We start from the raw sequence: 12,572 nt of genomic DNA, 5'->3' as shown, positions 1-12,572 counted from the left end.
CCTCTGGATCTCAAATATAAATAACGGGTAATTGTATGTGTGCTTTACACACGCGGATTGCACACACGCACAGAAAACAATACAAACGATTTCAGACTGTTGTTCATCGAAAGCTATGTATATGTTATACTAACGAAGGCAATTCATTTACATGAAGACTTGAAAACACTTCGGTGACAGTACATCCCTTATTTATCACTACCACATTGTAACATCCTTCGTGATTCTTCGATATTGCGTCGCAGAAATAATAATAGCTCTCAATACGAATACGCTTTAAATCTCTCGTATAATTTAGCTACAAAAGATATTTTAATTTTAATTCGCATGCCGTCGTCATGGATGCTCATCATTAAAATAATTAAGAAAAAATTTCAACTGACTTCAAAATGACAAATTCGTGAAATTCCTGTCGAATCTCATTCGCTTACGAAATGAGTTGAACGCGGGTGGTCGGTGCAATTTGTAAACATCCTTTTTTTACTCCTGGGAATTTTATACGTACGCTTTTTTTATTTGTAACTTATGATTTTTATTTAATTTAAAAATCGGCACTTTATCGTTCGTATTATTTACTTAGACTTTATCTCGCTGCGCGTGAAACGAAGTGTGATCTTTATTTATTTAAGCGACCTATCACCAAAGCGAGTGCGGGCAGTTTCCTGTATAGATGAGTTGCATTTGAAATGTTAAACATTCACAGATATGAACGTCACTGCATCCATTGAATATGTCATGCACCCAATTTTAATTTTAAATGAATGCAATAAATTTAAATGATTTTCTTTGGACAAATAAACATTTATTTATACGATACGGATTCAAACAAGCGACAAATATAGATTTCGCATCACTTATCGATATAGCATGTAATAGTAATGAGAGGAAGCGACATAGCGTCGGTCGCTCGCTGTGCCCCGACTTTTAGCACTAAAATGCATGAAATATGCTCTGATTTGAAACAATGGAAAAATATACATATAATAACATCAATGAATAACAATGGAGTATAAATTATCATTTAAACTGTTGTATATTTTATAAAATATTGTAGCCCTTGTGTTTTGTTCGAAATATAATGCAGGCATGTAATTTGTTGTGGGTATATTCGTGTTTATAGTACAGGCATCGGTGCGAAGTTATTTCGATTGCATTTATATGTGACCATTTGGTACTTTTTGTTCGTCGTACGCTTAAAATAATACGTGTTGCTTAATTTATTATTGTAAGAGGACTTGTACTTGAGATATTTATGTCAACAGTTATTCGAAATCAACTTCACTGCGAATGATACTCCGTGCATTATGTACAAGTATTATTGTTTAATGGGGACAATCAGGAAGCATGCATGTTTATCGATCGAACTTTACATTTAATGAATCAACTTTTATAACATCTAGAGATACGATATCCTATCAAAACATTGTATTTAAAACTAGCCGACCCGTACCCACTTCGTTGGGCGTTAATTATTTTTGTGATGCAAATATATAGAAAAGTTTTCATCTCGGTCGTATTTCTCCGACTTGATATACTATTAGTTTTCACTGAATTTTTGGTTCAATAACAATAAGATATAGCTTTTAGCGTAGCTTTCTGTTAGTTAAAGATCGGATCGGTATTTGCGAAGATTACCCGCTACAAACAAACAAAGTTAAAAACTTTAGCTCTTTATAATATTGGTATAGATATTCAACGGGAATGTGTGAGTAAATACTCGACAAAAGTAACTAAATCACCGCCAATAAAACTCCATAAGATGTACATACATCACATAAAACGAACACATCGTAATCGAGTTGTTAGTTTAATAAAAAAAAAGTTTAAAACTTTTTTATTAAAATATCGTCGACCCACCTGTTGCGTGTTGTATGGACAGCCTCCGTGATAGTAGGTGTACAGTGAAAATTATTGGTTCACCAATCAAAGGCCCTGTATATAACATGCGCGACCTAGAAAGGATTATATTGTTTAATAGTACATAATTGGGCGTGGTTTTTATGTGTTTTATAGGCTCTCTTTGTTATTTATGAAACTGAATATAAATGTTGAATCTTTTTTATAGTTTTATCTTATCTATATACGCTTAAATTTTTTAATATATATAAGTTAATTTTTCTATAAGTCCCGATCAATGTCGTTTTTCGAAATGCAAGTTCAAATAAAATATTGTAAAATATACATCGCGTTTAATTCTACGAATGAGTTAAGAAAAAAGTGTTGTGTTAGTTGATAAAAAAAAAACCGGAAACGAGTGTTATTATATAACCTGTGAGCGATGCCGAATTAATTGCAGGCCAGAAAGATAAATGCACCTAATTTACATTGTTGAATACTCGTCCTGAATGACGTTAAAAAATGTATTTTTTTTTATTTGACCACAAGGTGACTAACTAACAAACAATTTTATCCTAGCAACATATCCTAAGTAGTGATAGAATCTCGTGAAGTAAAACAGGTAAATGATTTTCGTGTCCCAAGTGCAGGCGGGCGACGTCGCAGGCGCAGCGTCTCATGTGACACACGGCAAGCAATGCGTCAGGCCCGCGGGCGGGCGAACACGACTACCGTTTACGTTCGTGCAACTCCTGATCACGATTGCCTTGTAGATGATTTTTTCGTGATCGAACCGTTCATTGTTCAGTAGCATTTATTGGTTTGAAATTGTTCATAACAGCGGTCAGCGCGGATTTCGTTCACGTCTCTTCATGATGTATCGGGAACGTGAAGTACATGCGTCGCGATGACACGATCGTGGACCTTATCACGAAGGATTAGAACGTATTGTGGTGTGTAAGTAGACGAAGACGACGGTAACCGTGTATCGTTGTAAATGTAACAAGTTATACGTGCCCGGCGCTCGTGTTTCGACGATACTTCAATATAGTCTAAACGTCCTTGTGACATCACCTCACACGGCGCTACCAATGTCAATTCAGCTTGCGTACTTATTAACACTATCTTTGACTTGAAATATTTGATGTTAAAATTCATTAAATTCGCTTTGATTAAAATGTTTTAATTAAAAATCCACTACGATTTTTCTCGAAAAAGAAACAACAGCTTTCTATTCAGAACACTTTTTTTAATCGGACTTGATTTTAGAACTAGCTTCAGCCCCCGACTTCGTCCGCTTGGAATAGCAACAATTCTGTCATACGTGATTTTTGCGAAACTGCAGCACATGCAGCGTAAGCTCTCAAAAGAAAAATACCCGATTTTTAATCATTCTTCAGTGTTGCCCCTTCTATTGGCCGCTTCTATTGGTCTTAGTGTTATGTTATATAAAAAAATAAAATATAAAGCTTTTCTCGATAAATGGGCTATCTAACACTGAAAGAATTTTTCAAATCAGACAAGTATTTCCTGAGATTAGCACGTTCAAACAAACAAACTCTTCAGCTTTATAACATTAGCTTTATATTATCAGCTTTATAATAATAGTATTGATTGAGATAACCCAATATTTGACGCGAAACTACTATATATATTGTCAAATTATTGTTACCTTTATATTTTGATACAAACAATATTTACATGTGTTTTATAGAAACTATCGTTTGTCATTCAGTCATGTCATTCATCAGACATGCATTGATGCTGACAGAGGGATTTTCAGAGTTATGTTTTTTTACTTTCAAAATTAAGAAACTGTATCGTATATAAAATAATAATGAACTGTGACGGATTGAATATTTAAACATTTAATAGTACTATGTATGTACTCATAAAATATAATGTTGGTACTGGCTCATTTCTCACAATTGTCCCTAAACTGTGCTATACAAAAACGCTGATAACTGCAGCGCTACGAATTATGTACAAATTTCAATTGTAAGGCATTTAAGTATGTATATCTATACCAGCGTGGTAGGTACACAAGTATGTATACGATACTTTTTATAACACCTTTTATTTTTAATGATTATTTGTACTGATCCTTTATCTACTTATCAACGTTGATTGATCCTTTTTATTAGCAAAGTATTTCGATAATAAAGCCTTAGTAATAATAAGATTTTAATAATATACAGTAATTCCAAGTTCCACCTTAAAAGAAACACTGCCAAGAATTTCCCGACATTTGCTATTCACATTATCTCATATCGAAGAACCCAATGTATGCAAATAATATAATAACCGAGATTCCTGTTTTGTTATGACGAGAAAAGCATAAAACGTCTACAGAATGTGTAGTAAGCGGAACTACGCGTCTCTCTATCCTTAATAAATAACTTCTGTTTCACTATACGTATATTAAGCTTGTTATAATTTATTATTACTGTTATTTAAATTTTATCATTCGTTTCCAAAGCTAAATATGATTAAACCGTATAATATACTACAATAATATTTTACTGTTAGTAACTGAACTACAATATAACGTACCATAAAATTCTATCAAGTGTATACCGTTGTACATTAGCCAACAATTGTTAAAATAACTAATACATATAATTTCGCCATATTTCTCGGTTTTCCTTGAATAAAATCATATACAGTCGTACACAAATAAATAACTCTCATTGTAATAATGATGATAAATGTATTCTCTACTACCATGAATTGTTAAAAATACGCGACGCTAAAATAGACCAAAGTCTTAGTACAAAGAATTGCATATTTCGTCTTGAGACGGAGGACGCTCGCGGAAAATTTCCTTTGCGTCAGAAGAAAGTTAGCAAAATCAAGTGGCAAGCTAAGTTGTTTACGAGAACCACTTACGCAAATACGAGGCATTGTTACACGATCTGGTATCTCGGTATTATTCGTTCTTAGCAATTTCACAGGCGGCTGGTTGTTGTAGATACATAATTCTACAAAAGTAGAATCCTCAACCGTTTCGGTCAATTTGAATAAGCTCGAACAAACGATACGTAATATGGAAAATACAGAAACTTTTCCTATTTACTTTTGTCTATGAATTACTTTTGATTCCATACGTTGTGTTTTGTACGTATTATGTATCGCCGGAATACGAAATCGTCAGCTACCGGTCATTTCCATTGAAATTTTGATCAATCAATGTAGTATTGGGTCACGGCATTAGATTGCGTACTGGAACCTTGCATCGGTAGGGTGGTGCGAGCACGGGGTAGGGGAGGTCGGGTTTTGCAATCGGTTTATAAATACGTTTAATATGCAATAAAACGTTGCATACGATGGCGGCGGCATTCCGAACAAAAATACCGTTTTCTTCTGACGTTTCCTGCCTTTGTTCGTTTGTTTTTTAAAGAAAACCATTAAACGCTTAATGGCAATGTGTGTTATTATTTCGGACGCTATTTAAATAATTTTTAGCATATATTTATTAATAAGATCTATAAAATATTCTTAACTATTGGTCGAATAAATTTCGAACCTAAAAAAATTTTGAGCCGTACCTACTACGCTTCTTTGTCAACCTAGTTATATATAAAAAAAAAAAGTTAAATCAACAAGCTGCTTTGACAACTAATACGAATATTGTGCTAACAAACAATTGTTTTAGACGTGTATAAAATTAATTAGTCAGGTAGTTGGGTAGTCGGGTAGTCTTAGTCTAATACGGAGAACATCGTTCGTCTCTAAAATAATGGATTAAAAGGGAAATATCTCAGATAATTGCAGTCTACCTACAAAGTTGCACGGTAATGACTATTGTGTTGATAAATAGTTAACTAAGACGGCAGTTTCTTAAGATCTAGTTGTAGTTTAAACTATACAATTGTATTGTTATTAATTTTTGTATATAAACAAACAAGTGATCTCATTGTAAAAAATAAAAAGTTAATATCATTGATTATACAATATTCTATCTCGACTGTAAATATATAATGTATAATAATAATGTATAATTTCTGGAAAAAAATCACTTCTTCAAGGTGGAATCAGTTTCTCTAACTGACGCATGTTGTATAGAAAGTTTTGAGACATTAAGAGCTACATTTATTTGCTTATAGCTAGAGATTCTCTTCAAAGGTATTTAAAAAAATTAAAAAACGTGTATACATATATAACGTGTATATATATATTACGTACATTTAAAAATATTTACTACTTTTTAATGTATCAATTATATGCTACGGTTCGCATCTATTACAATACACGACTAGTATTTGCCAATTAATAAATAATATACAAATCTAATTAAATTTAAAAAATACATCAATATCTGTATGGAAATAATCCTTGTTAGTATTTTAGCATAATTATATCTAACAATTAATAAACGAGTACAATATACATTAGTATAACTGTTACGCTGTAATGTTTAATTGATTTATAAATGCTCAAATAAAAAAATATTTTAAAATCTTATCTCTTTAACATTATTTATACCAGATTATATTAAGGGGAAATATATACCGTCTGTCGTTTTATCATATAAATATCTGAATGCAGAAACACGAGGTTATTCCCGCGAGGCACATTATAGTCTTTTTATACTAGAAAAAGTACATTTAAGAAAATAAAGTATTTTTCTAATAAAATTCTAAATTATTTACCGAGATATTATAGTGTACTTTAAGTAAATTAAAACATAAAATAGTTGTTACTTGTTTTTGAAATAAGACAATACAGAAAATAAATTACAAAAAGATAATGATATGCTTACTTAAATATTCACTACAAAATTTTAACATAGAGCGTTTAATTCTCCGTAAAAAATCTAAGTATATATTTTAAACCCATATTCCTAATTTTCAACTGTAAACTTAATATTTTATAATTTTAATATATCAGATATTGATTATAAATATAATTCTTCAAATATTCTACAAGTCCAAAAAAGTAAATAACCCTTGACCAACGAATTTTAATATAAATACGTTAAAAAGATAACAAACAAAACAGTCACGAGTTAAAAAGAATATCATATTGTGTGACTTTCATCTCGAATTGACGTTTCCAGCGCGCCGTCCGCGCATTTGTTTCGCCGTCCAACAGTTATATGTTAAACAAAATTTATTATTAGCGGACATTAAAACTCCGAGGCGCCACGTCTGTCTGCCGGCCGCACGCAACACCTACAATAAGTATTATGTTTTAGCTAAACAATGCTATTGTTAGTCCGTATCTACACGAGAGATAAAAGCTTTCACATTTTTATTAGAAAGTTTTAGACGGGGTTACGGCGCTAAAAGGTCTTTAAAGACGTGCGTAGACTTTTTCTCCTACCTACTTCGCTTTACCTCTTTGGAATATATGTAATTAAAATAATAAAAAAACGCCACATCTTGTCTAACTAAACGGTTAATATATCAAATAACGTTACAACGAGGAGTAATTTAAAGAAATTCATATATTTTATATCTCTTTTGTTTAAAAAAATGTAGATGAACAGAACGGGCGCCATTAATATTATTGATAAATTTTGTCTCGGAGAACGAACGCTGGCGCGGCCGGCGCTAAACACAACAATTGTGAGAGATCAAAGCGTACGTGTTTACCGGACCATCGACTAATCAACCGACTGATTAATTTAATTAAACATTACGAGAAAGTTTTGTTTACACCGCGTTTCCTCGGCCCACATGGGTTCAAAGGAAGCTGGCGGGAGTGTAAACAACATTGTTGAGACGCTCGCGACGCGCCGGTCGCACCGTATCTTTTTAAGCTATGCGTGCTCGTATGTCTCTTTGAGTGCCTTAGAGATTATGTAACTCCAGTTAAAGTACGACTTTTTGCAAGTAAAGTGCTCAGAGTTCTACCCAGAAATTATTAGTAGCATGATATCGTTTCAAAATGTAGCTTAATTTTCGAAACTTTAGTTCTATAATAGTTTTTGTGTTCAATTCTACCTCAGTCAGTCAGTCAGTTTAGGCTATTGCAGTCCACTGTTAGACATAGGCCTCGCCAAGTTCAATCCTACCTGACATAGTTTATTTTATACTAAAAGTCTAAAATAAAAAACTTGTAGTCTTTAGTTTCATTCGAAACAAATAGAATAACTGCTTGTGTTTTACAATCTGGTACAGTGAGAGCTTATCATTTTATTTATTTATTTTTTTGCTTTATTAATTTCATTAAGTTTTAAATCCGTTTAATATAAATGCTACTCAAAATTTGAACGAACTTAACGTTAATCTCCAAGGGATACTTTTTCAATACTTTTCTTTCTTCCATTTATCTATAGTACCGTCTATTCTATTCATAACTACTAGACACAACTTTATTTTTTTATACAATATGTAGTGGTGTTACTAAAGTTAAAAGAGACACTTTCAAAGGTCTTATAAACTTTGTCGCCGTCATACCTACTGACAACAATACCTAGTAGACTTACTACTACTTTTAGGTACCCTTCATACATGAAATCTGATTATTTTAAATATTTGAGTCACAATATTGAAACTTACAAAATTAAACGATTATTCAATGCAAAATAATCTCATTTCATCATTCCCTGTTCGCTAAATGACTTAGAATTTTTAATAACCTACCGCAATGTCGCAAAAAAACGAAAGTTCTCCCGAAAAGTTATATTTGTTTCGGCTCTGTTAATATTTTTTGCTTTCGTATCGTCGCTTTGTTAAGCGTATCACGATTTGACGGATATTTCGAAGTCGTTTTGGACACAGTGATACTTAGTTAAACCTCAACGATGTTTAATGAAGAGGGGGACATATGAATTTCGACGATCGCCTGAATGCTAATCGATAATGTTTCAATATAAAATATTTGAATTTCCATACTTCAATAAATACAGCGTAGCAATGCATTTTTTTTTGTGTACTAACGTGAATACGCTTAGCTGCTACAGCTAATGCAAATAGCACCTAGTTGTTAGCAACTTATCCCTAGAAAACTTTTCTAAATGAATTGTAACATGTCATACTTTTCTAGTCTGTTTTTCTTATTGTTTGTATAAACTTTTTTACTGGTACATGATTACAGTTTAACATTAACCGAACCTAAATATTTTGTGGTATTCTAACAAATAAAACTTACTACTTACTACTAAATACTGCTAGAATTAATTTTTTTAATATATTGCGTGCAAATATTATTAGTTTCACTTTGGTATCACAATATATTATAGGTTTAAATTCAATATTTGTTATTTTTTTAAATATTTATAAAAAAAATAACAGCGACCGCTTTTTAACGAATATTAAAAAAAAAATAACAATTATAGAATTTTTATCATGCCATTAGGCGGTTGCAGTAATTTAACCATTACAATGCTGACTTATAATTAGATAATATGAATACTTGTTTTCATACTGTTGTTTTTTGTTTTATCCTAACGCGTTTGTTAGAAGATCTAAACGCATTGATCTGTGTGACAATGTATATTGTTTACGGAAATTCGCGATCTACAAGAGACGAGAGAGATGTCACAAAAATTGCACTAACCGCGCTTTTAACAATATGCGAATGGATTTGTAAATAGAACAAAATGGCGTCAACACACGAAGGTCCTTAACCCTCATTAGCTGGACGAAAGGGAAAGCGCGCGAAAAAGAACGAGTTTTAATTCGGAAAAGCCAGTTTCCCCGCGCTGAAGTACGCTTCTTTTTCGTTTTGTTTTTTAATTAGTTGCCGCTTAAACTTTAGCGCGGTCCGTTGTTCACTTTTTAATTCTATTTTTATTTTACCCCTTCCAATTACGTTTTGAAGGACAGCTCGCATTAAACGTTGACAACTTGTTAGGCTGCGAAAACAGTTAGCCCGTGTCACTGCTCGATTATTACGATATTGTAATATTCCATGACGGAGCGTAGTTTTAATAAGAACATACGTCAAAAATAATTTTGAAAACGAGAACAGCCATTCGTTTATTAAAAACGTTTAAACGGGTCCGCGCTCGGAAAGTTTGTAAAGTATTTTCAAACTTTTCCGATACGCTTTGCATGCCGGTATTAAAATCATATTCTACTATTTGCAAATGTTTCTTGCAATATACTGTGCTCGTAATTATTTTTAAACTGTACTTTTAGTTTTAGTTAAGTGGCAGTTACGTGATTATTTTTTTAATAAACGTTAAAGTAACAAAATTGGGTTAGGAAATTATTTTAAATTATACCTACGTTCCGTAATATAAAATGTAAATGTGCTATCGAGAAGACTTATTATGTTTAGATTTTATTACGAAGAAATGATGAGCACGTCCGCCATCTTCTCAAGGAATATGGGAATAACGGCATACCGATTTTAATTTAACAAAACATAATAGCACGCTACGCTCAAAGCGTACGTATGGAAACAAAACAATAGACATTGAGTCGTAAAATGCAGTATTAATGTTCTAAATTAATTATAAACAGATGCGGGCGAAAATTTTCTCGGCTGTTACGTAGGTATGTATATGTGGACTGGTAGTAATTGTGTTATCGTTTAATTTGTACTATTAAATACGACCGTGACTCACAGTTATTTTCATTTTATTACGCATTATTCATATTTAAAACGCACATAAAAAATTTTAAACTTAATAATATTATATTTCAAATACAAAATTTTAAAAAATAATATCAGTTTGTATGACAATTACCGATACCTACTTAGACTACTTTAATATATATATATATATATGCAAATGTTTCTTTTTACTATTTTATAATATGTGATATTTGCCTCTCACATACAACAGGAAATACGCTTTTAACTAATGTCCTGAAAAGCCACGATCTAAATCAGACAAATGAAGGGTATCAGAACTGTTGTTCTAGTATTCCAGTGTTCACGGTCTATCACCGGGCTTTGTTAGACCTGCATATTTGCGACTATCACAACGAAAGTACGTTTCTAAACGTAAATCACTAATGCATGTACCTCACGGGAATTATGAACAAATTGGTAGCTGTGATTCGAACGTTACTGCGCCGTTGTGCATAATGAACGCGAGCCGACCTTCCGACGCAGACCGCGGCTCGGCGATTGCCCCATCTTGGTGAGACTCTTGTAATTTACATTAATCACAAGCAATGCACCAGCAAATATTTCCCGTTCGCTCTTTACACCGCTTTACGAAGACTCTGTTTTCAGATTTCGTATCGGGAAACTCGAGCACACCTCGACTCCACGCTTTACGATTGTTTAATTTATAACGATACCACAGTTTCATCATAACTAAATAATTCGTTAGCGGCAAGTTTACCCATACCGGTGCCGAAATAAAGAGCGATGTATAAATATTTGATACGGGACATAATACGGAACTTGTACATTACTTATTCAGTTCGTTCTATCCACATCATGTCAGGTTCAGCCTTCGCAATGAATAATATATATCTGTTATAATTTCTACGTAGGTATAAAAGTCGTTTTAAATTAAAAACAAATGTTCGACAAAGTTGGCAGTAAATAATTCAGTCATTGCGCCCGGTCGCTGCCGTAATAATTGGGAGTGTTAGGGTGTGGGGGACCGTTCGGGGCGGCGAGGGGTGAGGGGGTGAGACCGGGTGATAATTAACATGTTTGTCTTGCTTACATCGTCACCAGCGCCAAAACTACGCCGAAGTCAAATAAAATCTTACTCGTTTTGCATAAGTACCAGCGCTCACTAATATTTGACTTTGTAGATACGACAGGCGCTGTAATTAATGCGAAGAATTAAAACTTTGGTGTGCCCAACCGTGTGTTGTTTCGTAAAGTTCTCATCTAAAATACGCTTGCTTGCTTTCACGCCACGATGCCCCTTGTATCGTTAAACGGATTCACCAAATGAGATATCTTAAGATCTATTTGTTTGGGAAAAATACAATCGTAGCAAAGCATGACTAGCCCGTTGGCGTAGTTTGTAGTGGCCCTGCTTTCTGTGCCGCGGGTTGCGGGTTCGATTTCCGCCTGAGTCTGGGTGTAATATTTGTATTTATATATGTATTATTTCTAAGTATATTTATAAAAAAAAAATATATAGTTATAACAGTTGGCTGTTACCTGTAACACAAGCATTCAGTTGCTTACCATAGGAATAGACGACCATGTGTGTATGTTATAAGATATATATTTATTAAGACTTATCACCTAAAATTAAAATTAATCCGATTTCGAAATATAAAAAATACGCAAGAATTCGACTAAACTTACCGAATACATTTTTCACTAAGTACTTCAAAGATTAACAATGTCAACAACCGCTCTGGTGTAGTGGTCTGGTGCGAGTAGTCGCCTAAAACACCGACGGTTTGCGGGTTCCATTCCCGCTCGCGATCTATTTTTGTATTTGTACATATTTCTTTCCTATTTGGATGTTGGTCCTTGTGGGTCTCCCCAAGGTGCCTCAGAGAGCACGTTAAGCCGTCGGTCCCGGTTGCTATCATAAATACCTGATAGCTATCGTTACTCATAGTTGGGAACATATTCTCCAACCCGCAGTGGAGCAGCGTGGTAGGTTAAGCTCGAATCCTCGTACATTGAGAAAGAGACCTATGTCCGGCGATGGAATGTTACGCGTATAACAATTTAAATAATTTCCACACGCATTTGCACGATATTTTTTTTATAATGGCTTGTAAAAATTAAGAACGAAAGATTATTGGGAGGTTCTCATCCATATTTTGTTATTTTTTTTAAAAAAATAAATTTAAAATGTAGTATAAAGTAGTGTAACGTTATTCTTTGTTTACATTTCTTTTACCTGA

The sequence above is a fragment of the Melitaea cinxia genome, chromosome Z, assembly GCF_905220565.1.
Source record: "Melitaea cinxia chromosome Z, ilMelCinx1.1, whole genome shotgun sequence".
In the NCBI taxonomy this organism is placed as follows: Eukaryota; Metazoa; Arthropoda; class Insecta; order Lepidoptera; family Nymphalidae; genus Melitaea; species Melitaea cinxia.
Note: the sequence above shows the minus strand (reverse complement) of the source record.